Genomic DNA, 14,385 nt, shown 5'->3' on the forward strand with positions numbered 1-14,385 from the left:
TGAAATAGGAGGCTTGGCTTAGATGCTCTCATCCTACCTCTGTGAGCTTTGCTTACAGATCATGACTAGGCTATCAAGTGCTAACATGAGTTAATTATTTTACAAAACTGGGGATTGAACCCAGGGCTTTCTCACTAAGCTACATCCTGAGCCCTTTTGTATTGTTTTGTAGTTTGAAACAGACTCTTGCTAACTTACCAAGTTGCTGAGGGTGGGCTCAAATTTGTGATCCTCCTGCCTTATCTTTCCAGAGTGGTCAGGTTGTAGGCATCCATGGCAGTTGATTATCCTGGAAAGATATGAAGGCTTAGTAGAAAGAATATCATCTATTATGTTAGCTTGATTGAATTTTGGAAAAGGGCATTACACGGTAGGGACCCAAACACTTTTCCCCTTTAGGTAGGAGCACAAAGGAGATAAGAAAATTTGGTAGATTCATTAAAGAAATTCTAGCTTCCATTCCAGCAGTAAAGTCAGAAAGGACCATGTAGTTGAGAATTTCTTGAATCTCTCTCTCTCTCTGTCTCTCTGTCTCTTTCTCTCTCTGTAGACTCTTTCTGCGTATCCTACCTCAGCCTTCTGATTGTTGGGATTATAAACATTTGCCAACATACTCAGCTTTAGCTAGATTTCTTAATCTTTGTATTGCTCTTGTGGTTTTTTTTTGTTTTGGTATTTCCCCTAATATTAATTACAAATAATTACTAATTACTAATTACAAATAAAGAACTCTTATTTGTGTGCGTGTGTGTGTGTTTTAAGAGTAGCAAGATAGACACAATGGGAGAGACAGTAGCCCACTCTAAATCTTTTTCCAGGTAACAATGCAAAGTGATAATGTGGGAAAGTCTGCAGGGAGGGTCCAGTTTGAGGATAAGCATAATAAAATACGCCGAATACAAGGGAAAACCAAGGTTGGGAAGTAGGAAAGTTCTCATGCAGCGTCCTGGTAACTGGTTATTTTCTTCTATCAAATCTAATTTTCCCATTAGAAAAGTATTTTAGCAGTGTTTTAGTTTTATTATAGATAGGCTATCTACCTTATTTCTAGTAGTAATTATAATTGTAGCAATTTCCATTGTTTTTTGCTGTTTCACAATTCCATACAACACAAAGTACTGGAGGTGAATGCTCAGGGTGCGGCCGTCAGAAGTTTTCTTTTTTTTAATTAAGGAGAAAAATTACCAGTGAATTGCCTTGGATCTCAAAAGGGATCCCCCTTCCTCAAAGCCAGGGGAGGATTTGCCTTGGAATCTCTGGGGAGTCTCTGTCACATGGTTCCCCTGTACTGGAATCATCGAGGGAAATCTCTTTCTGAAGGGCAGTTTGAGGGAACAAGGCCTCATTATCCCTCTGAGAAAAGAGGCACCCTTTGGGGAGAAATTTTTGAAGTAGTGGATTATGAGATTGGCTTGTTTGTAGTCTGAAGAGATGCCGTAAAAAATGTGAGATTCTTGGTATGGGAGAGTTAAATTAGCAGTAGACCAGTCAAGGTCTTACATCAGCCTAGCAAGAGAGGATAGAATCAAAGGCACAGAGGACAGAATCAAGGACAGGTTTGGGTTTGGGATAGAAGAGGAGTATTTAATTTCAACTTTATGGGAAAAAGTGAACAGTAATTAGGGAAACACTGAAGTGACTGGTAAAGGTTAGTCATAACATTAGATTGGCATTGAGTCTGCAGAAAAGCTGTGTTTAAAAGGTAAATGACAAATGGGTAAAGCCATATCAGCCAATCAGTACAATCTCTGAGGATTTTCTATTTAATTTTCAGGTTAGTTAGTTGCTACCTGGGAAAAATAAGAAAACAGAAAGACTGGGGGATACAGCTAAAGGAACTTGTGACATAGAAAAAATTAATTTGCTTCCTTTTCTCATTTCCCCTTTCAGCACCTTTCTGACATGTTGAATTCTATTTAATCTCACTCTCTCCTTTTTCCTCCCATTGTTGATTCTGACATTCTTTGTCAGGTGTTTCACTTTAAGGGTGACGTCAGCCAAGTGATGAGTATAGCTGCAGCACTCATTTTTGTGTTTCTGATGTTTGAAGAGCCCTTAGGAATCAAGGGATTGACTCTAGCTAGGAGAGATCTGGAAATGGGAGAAAATTAAGTTTTCAGTTTATTGTATTCTATTAATTATTAGGGAATACTCATACTCATTCTCTTCAAATAGACATGTTCTGTATGCAAATCAACCATGATCTTTTCCATACAACAAATTCTTTAAAATTAAAAATTGTTTCCAAATAGAATATGTTCATTCACTAAATGAATTTGAGTTAGAAATCAGTAACAAGGGAACTTTTAAAGTGTTCTAAGTTTGGAAATTAATCCATAGTTTAAAGAAAAAAATCATGACAGAAATAAGAAAATTTCTTATAACTTAATAATGGTTTACAAGTAAACACTTGTAGAAGGCAACTAGAACACTACTTAAGGGGCACAGAACGATGCTTGATGAGGTGGTTTGTGGGTAGCATAGAACACAGTAGCTGATGAACAGTAGAGCAACAAGCCTCTTTTATTGTGACTATTATCAGACATGCCTCACCTATGATTCTCTATCTATGAAAAAGACCCTGTAACATTGGTAAATGCAAAGAAAACCTGAAAGACTATTATCAGAAATGGGTGGAAGAACAGGCTCAGATCCTGATTGACGAGGCAGCAACTGCATCTCAACCAGGAAATACACTTCCAACTCTGCTCTCTGTACCTCTTCCTGCAGGGACAATGATCTCTCTTATGTCCTGTTTCCCAGGACCTCATTGCCTTGATATAACGGTGACATCCCTACGAGGGTCCTTCCCAGGATGCTTGTGATGAACCCACCTCTTCCTGGGATGAGGCCAATGGTATCTCTCCTGGAATGAAGCAGTCCATGGAAGATCACTTATCAACGATCTCTGCTTCCCCGATGACAAGACGCCACTACTGGGTATCACCCTTAATACCCAGTAGTGAGTTGATGAGACAGGTAGGGATGGAAGGGGTCTCTTTTTAAAAAATGTTTTTATTTTTAATTGACAAGTAGCAGCTGTTCATAGTTATGGAGTACACTGTGGTATTTCAATGTATGTATGCATGGTACATAATGTACAGATCAGGTAATTGGTATATCTAGAGGGGAGGCTGCCATAGATCAGATTTATATTACTTGTTCCACATCATCAAAAATTCTTGGTGCTGTGACTTTGGATCTTTTTTCTTTCATCCTTTGTTTCTTTCTCCTTTGTACTTTTTTTTTGAACATAGGTTCTTGCTATGTAGTTCAGCTTTGAACTTGCTTATGGAGCCTAGGCTGACCTCAAATTCCTGCCTCACCCTTCCAAGTCCTGGGACCACAGGTGTGTGCCACCACATCCAGCTTTTTGGGTGTTTTCTAATAGCATGACAAGGAAGGCTCAGTTCTTTTTTTATGAAAAAGGAGTAGAGTGGGGGTGGAGGAAGATGCTGTTTTCTTTTGTTTTGTGAAATGTGAAAATAAAGCTTTCAATTCTTTTAGTTACCAAAAAATGCTTGATCACACTATTATTATGGAAATACAAAGGAAAATTCCAGTGAGATACCATATCACAGTGTTTGGCAAAAACTCCAAACACTGAAGATTTTACCAAGTATGTGGAACAACAGGAATGCTCATATACTGCTGTTGGTAGAAGTGCAAATTAGTCTCTTATTTTGGAAAGGAAGTTAATATTACTCAGTAAGTTTGATGATGTGTGGAAGACCACCTAGACAACTCTCTTTTAACATAAAACAATTACTTCCTCTTTAGATAAACCTAACTGTATCTCCATGCACTGATATGTACAGAGCTGCCTGAGCCATTTCCTTTTCCCGTCAATTGGCTCTAAGCAATGTAAATAGGGCTGGCTGAGCTGCTGGCACATACTCTTTGAAGCTAGGCGACAGTCACTGTTTCCCTGCCCCAGTGTCTCCCTAATCATGGTTGAGCCGGCGTGAGAACCACCACTCCAGGGCTGTTGACTGGATTTGAGCCTTGCAATAAGAGGCTATGACTTCCCAGAGCAGAGAAGTTTGCACATCAGAAACTAAAGCACCAGCCTGCAAGATATTTAATGCTACCTCAGTTGTATTCTGCAGGTTAATCTTTCTGCATATGCTTCTCTCTTCATATTGCAGAGGTACTTTCTGTCTTCTTAGCTAGCCCAGCTCACAGTACTCACATAATTCCCACCATTCTCACAGTCACTCATCCTCTAGCCTCTCCCCTCTTCATGAATTAATAAATTCTGGGTTAGGCTCTGCGTCGAAACCTTTTTTCCAATGAAACTTCATCTGGGCCGAACTCAGAACTCCTCCAAACTATGCCTCAGGGTCTTTATTCTCATCATGAGTTGCACCAGAAGTGGTAGATTAGAATTAATTTGCTAGAATTTCAATAACTTTTCCATGGGATTACAAACGATGTGCATGTTCTACAATCCAGATTTTCTCTGCTTATTATACAACCTTTGAATTATTGTATAGGTACACTGAGGGTGCAAATATAATATTGTTTACAGGTCAGTTATTAGAAATAGCAATCAGGTATAGTAGCTGTTATGGTTTGTGTTTAGATGTTCCCTCCCCAAAGCCTCATGTGGTCATAGGTGGTTTTTTTTCAGAGGTGATTGGGTCTACAGTGTGTGACTGATTCATAGTGCAATTCTGGGATTAAGGGTGTGTGACTGTTAAATCAGTCCGCTGATTGGTTTGGCACTGCCCTAACCCCATAGCATAAGGCTTGTCTTTGTTTCTTATTTGGTTGCTTTTGCTGTTTCCTGCCCACCATGAACTGTTTCTCCTCTCCAATGCAACTTCTGCCAAGCCACCTTAACCTGGAGCCCAACAATTATGGACTCTAACAAACTATGAGTTAAATAAACCTTTTCTGTTTTCACTTTGGGTATCATATATTTTGTTTCAGCAAAAGAAAAGTAACTAAGACAGTGGCACACTCCTGTAATCCTGCCATGAGAAGGCAGAAGAACTGAAGTTCCAGCCCAGCCTGGGCAACTGTTTAGTTACTCAGTGAGACCTTATCTCCAAAGAGAAAATAAAAAGGGCTGGGGATATGGCTCAGTGTGAAGGCCCTGGGTTCAAGTCCCAGTACCACCCTTCTCCCCATGGGAGAGGGAGACAGAGAGAGGGAAAAGGAGAAGAGGAGGGAGAGTGACAGACAGACAGACAGACAGACAGACAGAGAGACAGACAGACAGAGACTTGAGGGAAGTAACTTATTTTGCCCCTACCATCAGGAAGGAACAACTGGAAGGCACCACCCATGAGAAATGAACCTTCTCAGATTTCGAAGTTGTTGGCACTTTGCTCTTGGACTCTCGTCTCCAGAGTCTGAACAATATGTTTCTGTTGTTTGTAAATTGTCTTGTCTAGTACAGAGCTCATGCCTCTAACTATAGAACTCTGGTAGGCTGAGGCAAGAGGATCACAAGTTCAAACCCAGCCTGAACTATTTAGTGAATTAGTGAGACTATCTCAAAATAAAAAATTAAAGATGGGTGGGGGATATAGCTTAATGTAAAGTCCCTGAGTTCAATCATAATTAAAAAAATTACTTAGCTTAAGGAATATCTGTTAGAGTAGCTGGAAAGGACAAATATTTATGTTTACATTTATATAACATATTTCTAAATGTTCTACAACAACAGAAAGGATTACTCTGGTAGCTATGTAAAAAGGGTAGATTACAGAGTCAGGAGCTAATGAAGATATTGGTACAGTATTGAAAAAACAGAAAAAGGTGATAATGGTCACCAGCTTTTTTTTTTTTTTTTTTGGTCTTTTTCTTTTTTATTGGTTCAGGGATCGAACTCATGACTGCTTGCTTGCAAGGCAGGCGCTTATGCCGCTGAGCTAAATCCCCAGCCCCTATAATGGTCTCCAGCTTTTAAAGCTGAATTTGGTACTTTTAAATTAACTGGATGCAGTTGGTTGAAGGGAGGAAAATCTTGGGGATTATTTGATTTTATGGTTTGTAAACTCTAAGTTTTTATAAATTAATAGAAAAGTTTGGGAAGAGTAAGTAGAAGCTAGGAACAGTGCTGACTTCAGTGACCTGAACAGTCCTGATTTGAAGAGAGAGGGAGGGAATATGCTTCCTACTATCTCTTTAGAATTCTGGACCTCTCTGATGTATTATCCATTCAAAAAATAAAAAAGGTAAAGAATAGACGTTTATATTTAGCTTATATGTGGCTGTCCTGATGAGGGAAAAGTTCTTTGGTGGCAAGAAAATTGTAACTATGACTCCACCTATATTTTGGGAATCAGTGATGAACTAGGCTAAATAGAAGATCTTTCTCATTTATTGTAAGCAGGGATGGACATGCATGTTGATTGCCTTTGGGCCAAGGACTGACTCTTGCTGAGGTAAAACACGACAGCAGGGTTGCTTCTGCAATAGGTTGAGTGGACAATCAGAGGGATTGCCATGTCTGGAATAGCACACAGAAAATGATAAAATACTCTCTGGCTACTCCTTGTGACTGCAGGAGCCCCCTCCCTTTTTTTTTGTAAATTTTTTTTTGTCTTTTTCTTTTTTATCGTTACCGGGGATCGAACTCATGACTGCCTGCTTGCAAGGCATTATGCCGCTGAGCTAAATCTCCAGCCCCCAGGAACCCTCTTTCAAAACTCAGAAGTGAGAGCCTGGCACTGTAGCACTTGCTTTTAAGTCTAGCACTTGAAAAGTCTGAGGCAGGAGGTCTAAAAGTTTGATCCCACTCTGGGCAATTTAGTGACTTACTGAGACTTTATCTTAAAATAAGAGTATAAAAAAGGGCTGGGAAAGTAGCTCAGGGTGGAGACCTAGGTTCAGTGCCCAGTACCACAATAGAAATACAAATAAAGTGAGGTTGATTCTTGAAACTATCTTACCTACCTTTCTGTGTCTTTTCTTGTCAGCATCTTCTATATACAATCCTGTGCATGTCAGCTGCTACTCAGCAAGCTGCAGGGGGAAAAAACACTTAAATGTTAATTCCCCAAGAGTTCTGTGTTTTTCTCCAGAATTCTAAAGATCAAAAAGTCCTCAGCACTGAAAACAAACAAACAAACAAACAACAAAACCCCACAATTCCCCACCCCCCGGACAAGATTGCTTTGCAAACTTCCTAATACTTTGGTTTTTTTTATTGTGTCTTGCTTTACAATGTCATTTATATAATTATTTCATTTGAGATGACTTACAATAAACACAGGCCATAAAATAGTATGCTACAATTGAGAATTTAAAAATTAACTCCAGAAAAATAAAAGCTAGAGGAGGAAGTCATGTCCAGGACTAAAAGCAGAACTCAAATGAATGACTAGAATTGAGTTTCAACTTTTGGTCTAGGATTCCTGGTGAAAGTGAAAAGGGACACATGATATGTTACTAGTTATTCTCTCCCTGCCTGGGTCACCCTTGACAAAGCCATCTGTTTTCTGAGAGGAAACACATGACCGTGGAAGAAATTTCTTACATGAGGCAATAAACTTTTATTATCACCACTGATTCTATCCTATTTACATAAGGATACAAAACCAAAAAGAAAGTAAGTTGTAATGTAACCAAAGTTGAGTAAAAGCTTAACTTGTGCAATGGCTATGAAGGAAACAGTGACATAACTGTGTGTCTGACATAACTTACAAAACTGTGTATTTGTTTACCAATTTATATCTCAGCAGCAAATAACTAGGGATTTAAGAACCCTCATTTGTGTGCTTTGGAAATACTGCAATCACCTGATACAGTTACATCATGTTTTGGTTCATATGGAAATAGCTAAAGTAATGTTCACTTGGTTATTCTGTTTGCTAACAAGTTACTTTATAACTTGTGTTATTTCAAAGCAATATTTAAATTGTTCTCTACATAACTGAATGCTTTCATTTAATGGGCTATTGCAAAGCTTTTGTTCAGTATGTTTATCATTGTCTGAGACAAAGAGAGTGTATTTAGATTAAAATTGTAATGCCACAAAACTGGCGGGATTAATTCAAGAAATGGTTGACAGGATGCACTCTTGTACCATCCTGACCATATAAGGGAAGTTATCTGAAACAGCCAGACCTGTATCTGTCTGATTGTAGGGTTTTTCACGACCACATCCTGTTCTGAGACTCTGGTCAGGTCTTCGGTGTGCTTTGCTGGAGAACTGTGTCGGGGTCCTGCTCTGTGCTCTGTAGCTGTGTGAAAGGGTGCTCATGTCTTCCCTCCTACTTGGGCTTGGCTGGGCTGGCTTGCTGTGTTCCTTACAGATGTGAAGCCGGGTGGGCTCATTCTTTATCTCCTTCATATAGGGACTGCAATTGAAGAGCGAGGAACTCCCAGTTTTCTAGCAAAATGAAACCTTGGAGGTGTACTCATTCTTTCATTATGTCTCTGGCACTAAGAATGGGGAAGTAAACAGGACAGACACTGTCTTTAGATACTGTTGAATTAATAACAAGAGAAGAAATGATTTTAAGGCAGCTCTTTTTGATGCATGGTTTATCATTCAGTTACATGGTGGAAATAGTTGACTGGTCACTTAGGCAAGAGTGATATGACAAAGATGATGTGTCCTTAACAGCAGCTGTTAGCCCCACAGTGGTTCTCAAACTGCATTTTGCTGTTGCCCTCTTCCTGTTATGAGACCCTATAGTAATGTTCAAAGACGTTTTTGGATGTCACAACTATGCAGGTGCTGCATAGTAGCTAAAAGTCAGGGTTGCTGCTAATCATCCTACAATGCACAAGAAAGTCTCCCATATTGAAGCATTATTGGGTCCAAAATGTCAACAGAATACGACTGAGAATCTCTGGCTGTCTATGTCAAACCAACTAAAAGAGCTGCTATCAAGAAAGTTTCCTTTAGCCTAATAGTTAATAATACTGACATCTATTGAGTGCTTACTATGTTATTGTTGGCTCTATTTTAAGATGGAGAAACACGTTTAATGGGTTAAGACACTTGTGCAAGTATTAGGGATATAGCTCAGTGGTAGCACACTTGTCCGGCTTGTGTGAGGCTTTGGGTTTGATCCCCAGAAACCAAAGAAACAAACAAAAACCTTGCAAAAGATCTCTTTGCCAACAAGTGGTGGTGCAACGATTCCTCTGAAGCCAGCCTAATGCCTCACTCTTCACCACCACAAGCAGCATCTGAGTGTGGACACCAGGCTTCCCTTATGGTTGTTCCTTAGCTCATCAGAAATTGCTTTAGTGTCCTTCGGTAGGTTACAGGTTTCTGTTGGAAGCCTAAGGAAAAAGATGAGTTGACATTATATTGCGTAGCGCCACCTAAATTTGAGAAAAGAAAATTTTACATTTTAAAACATGTTTCTAATTTATATAATTAATTAGTGGTTCACCCACATGCTTGTACAGCTGGCACATTAATCTGATCCAATTAAACAGAATGGGCTCAAAGTGTTAGTCATATCTAATGCAGCTATCACCGTGTTGACACAGACAAAGCCACAGTATTATAAATAGCAGAGCAGGCTAATGGGTGCTAATGCACTCAGCTTTCATTATTTTGTGCATTGTTGTTTTGATTTTACCTTTCATTATTTTACACTTCTTAGCTGATGAAAGATTTCAGGATCAGACTGCACTGTGCAGCAACTCTTGGTGATTCTGAAGGCAAAGCAGCAGTCCCCTGTCACCATGCTTTTACCTGCATTTCAGGGCCTGAACCCTCCAGGCTATAATCTGATCCAGTTCCTTCACCGGTAGTCTAACTGATAGAAGGTAATCAAACACTGTGTCTGCCCATGTGACAGGGCAGAATTCTTCAGTCTTCTCACCTGAGTCTGACAGGCTGTGCCACCCAGAAGAATGAAAAGGTAACTCAGAATATGTGGGACCCTTGTAGCCCAGGAGGATATCCTTATGAGGAAGAGGAGGTATGGGCCCCACAGATCACAGGTCAGTGTGAGTGTGTTTCAATCCCACCTGAAATGCTGGCTGATAGCGAGTGAAGACGCCTTTAATGGCAGGACAGTAACAACTGTGGGTTAAATGTCAAGGATGTTGACTTTCTTTCTTTTTTGATTCTCATCTAGAGGGGACATGGACAGGTGAAGGTTTTTTTGGGTGGTAAACATCCTTGTCATTAAGACTAATATGTTACTTTTTGTCATATAATTCAGTACATCTCACAGCTGTTATTTCACTCATAACTTCTTCGAATCCCTGGAGCGGTAGAGACTCTGAGTGTGTGTTTCTTGGCCTTCATAAATCACAAAGAAGCTGGGCATAGCAGCACATTCGTGTAATCTCAGCCTTCAAGGAAGCTGAAAAAGGAGGATGATGAGTTCAAGCCCAGTCTGGATAGATCTTGTCTCAAAAAAAGAAAATTGGATGCACAGCTCAGCAAGAAGGCTCTGAATTCAATTTCCAGTGACAGTTCCACTGTCTTGAAAGAATTACAGAGGTTAAATATTTCAAAAATCCAAGGCTGGTTAGTTTAGGTCAGCAGTGTAGCTGCATACTTTAGAAACTTCAGAATTGAAGCTTGTGGAGAATCTGCTGATACTCAACCTGCTTCCAGAAATGTCCTTCCACACTGCCTGCAGGCCTTTCTTGATCCTTGAAGTACTTCTAGTCCAAATGCATGACGATATGGTGATAATAACAACTATCACTTATGTGCGGTGAGCCAGACACAGAGCTGGACTCCTTAAATTCACTCTCACTTCATCTGTCTAGCAGCTCTTTCATTTGTGCCAATTTTACAGAAGAGACAAGTGTAGTTTACAGTGTATGATGTAGGTTGGTCATACAATGATAAGAAAGCAGGTACCTGGGTCTGCATGCAGGCGGCTGATACTAAATCACCCACACTTTCCACTGTCCTAACAAGGACTGTCCTTGGCATCAGGGTTTAGCTGAAAAAATGTGTAGACCTTTAAAGAGCAATGGGATATGAAATGCAAGAAGAGTGACTCTAAATATGAAATTTCCTTCCAGGATACTGCTGATTATCTATTTATTTGTAATTTTCCTCAGTAAAGTCCTGATTCTGTTTTTCACAGCTGTTCTAAAAAGAAGCACACTGTTCTACATTTTCCAATGGCACACAGTTGAAGACATTTTTCTAGTGTGATAAATCTCAGGCTTACTTCTGTCCTGGCCTTTTCCTATTAGGAGCAAATAGGAACCAGAAATGGTGGCAGAGCCCTGTAATCTGGGAGGCTGAGGTGGGAGAATTTCAAGTTCAAACCCAATCTGGCGACTTGGTGAATCAGTAAGACCTTGTTTTAAAATAAAAAATAGGGCTGGGAAGCTAGCCAGTGTACTAATTATTTAATTAGAGTCATACTTCTTGTAATTAATGAGAATTATTTAATTTAGAGTTGCCCAATATGTTGAACTATAACTTCTATCCAGAATGTTTGCAATCTGCATGCTGCATAAGCCAACAGGAAAAATTAAAAAATATGGCCTGCTTTTTTTTTTAAAACTGGCTTCCTTGTGGGATTTTCAGACATGCATGTAACATAGTTTGCTCTGTTGTCTGCTTTGGGGTCAGCTATTCTACCTGCAGGATTTTTACCTCCAAAGAAGGCTGTAGACTTAGCGACTAGGTTACTCAATGTCTGTCCTGCATCATAGGCCTGACATTCACTGAGCCTTCAACCCAGGGCCAACGCTGAGTGCAAATCACGTGATGTCACTGTATCCCTCTAGCCCAGTGTGTGGAATGAGTAATATCTCCATTTTACAGATGATAAAGCCAAGGTTTAGAGAGGTTTGCAAACTTGCACAGATTACACAGTTAGTGACAGAGCCTAGACTCAAGTCAGCCTCTAAATTCTTTTTCAACTTGCCTCAATGGAATTGAAGTTTTAGACTAATAGGGTAAAATGTACAAACATATTTTTTGCCCTCTGTGCAAATCTGAGTGCTCTATTTTTCAACCTCAACCAACTAATAGCTTTACAAGACACTGTTAGCCTTATTTGCTGCAGATGGAGTTTCCAGAAAGCAGGAGGTACAGGTTTGTGTTGCAACACTCCTCCGGCCTCAGCTCAGTGGTATAAATGTTCTGTTACATTTCTAGGAGATTTCTGTTTTTTTGTTTTGCTTAAAACAAGGTCTGTCCATGTAGTCTGGAAAGCCTTTGAAGTTACTGTGTAGCACAGGTTGGCCTTGAAATCACCACTCTCCTGCCTCAGCCTCTAGAGTGCTGGAATATGTACCTGGACCACCATGCCTGGCTAAAATTCAAGTTTTATGATATCACTAAACCCCCAAGTTTATCAAAGTCTGTCAGCTTTTCTAGGTTCTGTCCTACTCTGCTATGTCCCTGCTCTCATTTCCTCCCACTCTCTCCTCCTGAGACTCTGCTCTACCCACCTTGATCTTCCTGAAATCTCCAACAGTATTCACAGCTCATGGGTTGGCACTTGACATTTCCACTACTTGGAAAAAACTTTCTCCAGTATCTGCAAAGCTCTCATTCTTGTCTCCTTCAATTCTTTGCTTATTAGAGTTATTTCTTTGACTACCCTGTGTCAAATAGCATCCTCTTGCCCTGTATCTTGGAAGCCAGTTTTGTTCATGTCCTATCACACCTGTTCATTCCCTCCTCCTTATCTTCCCCACCTCAAATGCAAACTGTTTACAGGAAGGACTCCGTGTGTGTGTGTGTGTGTGTGTGTGTGTGTGTGTGTGATTTACTGCTGTATTCCCAGCATTAAGAACAATGCTTGGTACAAAGGTGCTCAATAAATATTGGTGTAAATACTGGATTAGTTAAACTTTGAATTCCCAACCTTTGTGGCCCCTTAAATGATCTTTTATCTTATATAATATTTTCCTTCCTTCCTTCTTCCTCTGTCTCTTTCTTCCTTTGTTTTTTGAGATGCAGGTCTTATAGTATTGTGTGAGCTAGTCTCCAACTTGCAATCTTCCTGCCTCAGTCTCCGTAGTGTATACTGCCAGGCATGGCTTTTCTTATTTTAAAGGTTATGTGCAAAAGAATCCTCTGGAATACTTGTTTTAAAATGTGAATTACTGACACTGGCCCTCAGATAAAATCGTGCGGATAATTTTCAGGTAACATGTTTAAAACAGTGAAATCCATGTCTACTAAGACTCTTATGTAGCTAGTGGAGACAATAAAATTCAAATGAGTTCAAAGGAAAAGAATAATTTCATGGCTCACAAAATTAAAACTTAGCTCTTCCGTCATGTAGTGGTTCACACAGGGATGTCACCGAGTCCTGTTTTTATCCATCACTGCTCAGACTTTCATACTGGCTTTATTTTGGATTCTGCTTTATGGCAAAATGGTGGCAAGATTTCTAGATGTTGCCTTTTCTCCCCATCCTGTCCACCTGAGAGTGGTTCATCTGGTAGAGTTTGGGATTCATGCTCTCTTCAGCCCAAATTGTGCTCCCTCTTGATCCCCAAAGTGGTCACTGTGATCACAGCTGGGAAGAAAGAGGGCCTGCTGGCTTCCCACACTGCTGGTGCCCACTTCCAGAGCTGAGCTGGGGGTCAGTGAGGTCAGTGGTGTCACACAACTGATTGAGCGACAACTGTTTCAAAGGGAAAGTTTGGGGCCGTTGGAGGAAGAAAGTAGATGCTAGCGAGGTGCTTCCTTTCTTTTGCAGGTTGCTGACCTCTTTGTTCCCAATGCTGATGGATTGCTGCCTCATGCACCTGTTTTAATCTCAGCTGGGAAGTATTTTCTCACTTCTCTATTCCTTTCTGTTGGCATTTCAGGGCCCGGGGAGTAGCTCTCCACAAAACTCCTCACACTTTTTTTCAGTACAGTCATTGCAACACTGATGTATAAAAAAAGTAGAAGTAATTACTCAACCGTACCATTTCTACACTCGATCATGTTCACAAACTTGTCTACACTTGCACTAATTCTTACCTCTTTTCAGGTAGGTTTAAAGCAGTCCGATCTCTGTAATCTAGATTTGGGGTTGACAAACTACAGCCCTTGGGCATGCCACATGGTTTTGCAAATAAAATTTTATGAGGAGACAACTCTACCCATTTGTTTGAGTGCTGACTGTGGCTCCTTTTGTAATACAATGGCAAAGTTGAGTCGTTAGAGATTATGTGTTTATAATCTTCAGACGTCAAAGTATCTACTATATGGCCTTTGAAGTTAAAGTCTGCTGATCCCTGTCTTAGAACCTGGAGCAATTATCTCACATGATCAAGGCTTATCTGCCTTGTTTTGATCTTGTTTGCTCCCATTTCTTCCCATCATTCAGCCTTTCCTGCTGCCCTCAGAGTCTGTCTCCATTGGTTACCTCTTTCCTTCACCAGTGTTCAATGATAATAGCTCAAAAAAAACCAAACCAAACCAAACCAAACCAAACCAAAACAAAACATTCCCTTACTCTTCCTGCATTCTCCCCT

General features: G+C 40.1%; 1 long non-coding RNA gene across 1 annotated transcript; it reads right to left on the reverse strand.

Moving 5' to 3' along the window:
• Positions 1-204: 204 nt before the first annotated feature.
• On the reverse strand, positions 205-9,370 carry LOC134472699 (uncharacterized). Its single transcript, XR_010042636.1, has 3 exons — positions 9,066-9,370; positions 6,910-6,978; positions 205-289 (listed from the first exon to the last, which is right to left on the reverse strand). It is a non-coding gene; the product is annotated as an uncharacterized LOC134472699 (long non-coding RNA).
• Between the last annotated feature and the right edge of the window lie 5,015 nt (positions 9,371-14,385).

The sequence above is a fragment of the Cavia porcellus genome, unplaced genomic scaffold, assembly GCF_034190915.1.
Source record: "Cavia porcellus strain 051 isolate PalLab524CR breed Dunkin Hartley unplaced genomic scaffold, mCavPor4.1 scaffold_1, whole genome shotgun sequence".
NCBI lineage: Eukaryota > Metazoa > Chordata > Mammalia > Rodentia > Caviidae > Cavia > Cavia porcellus.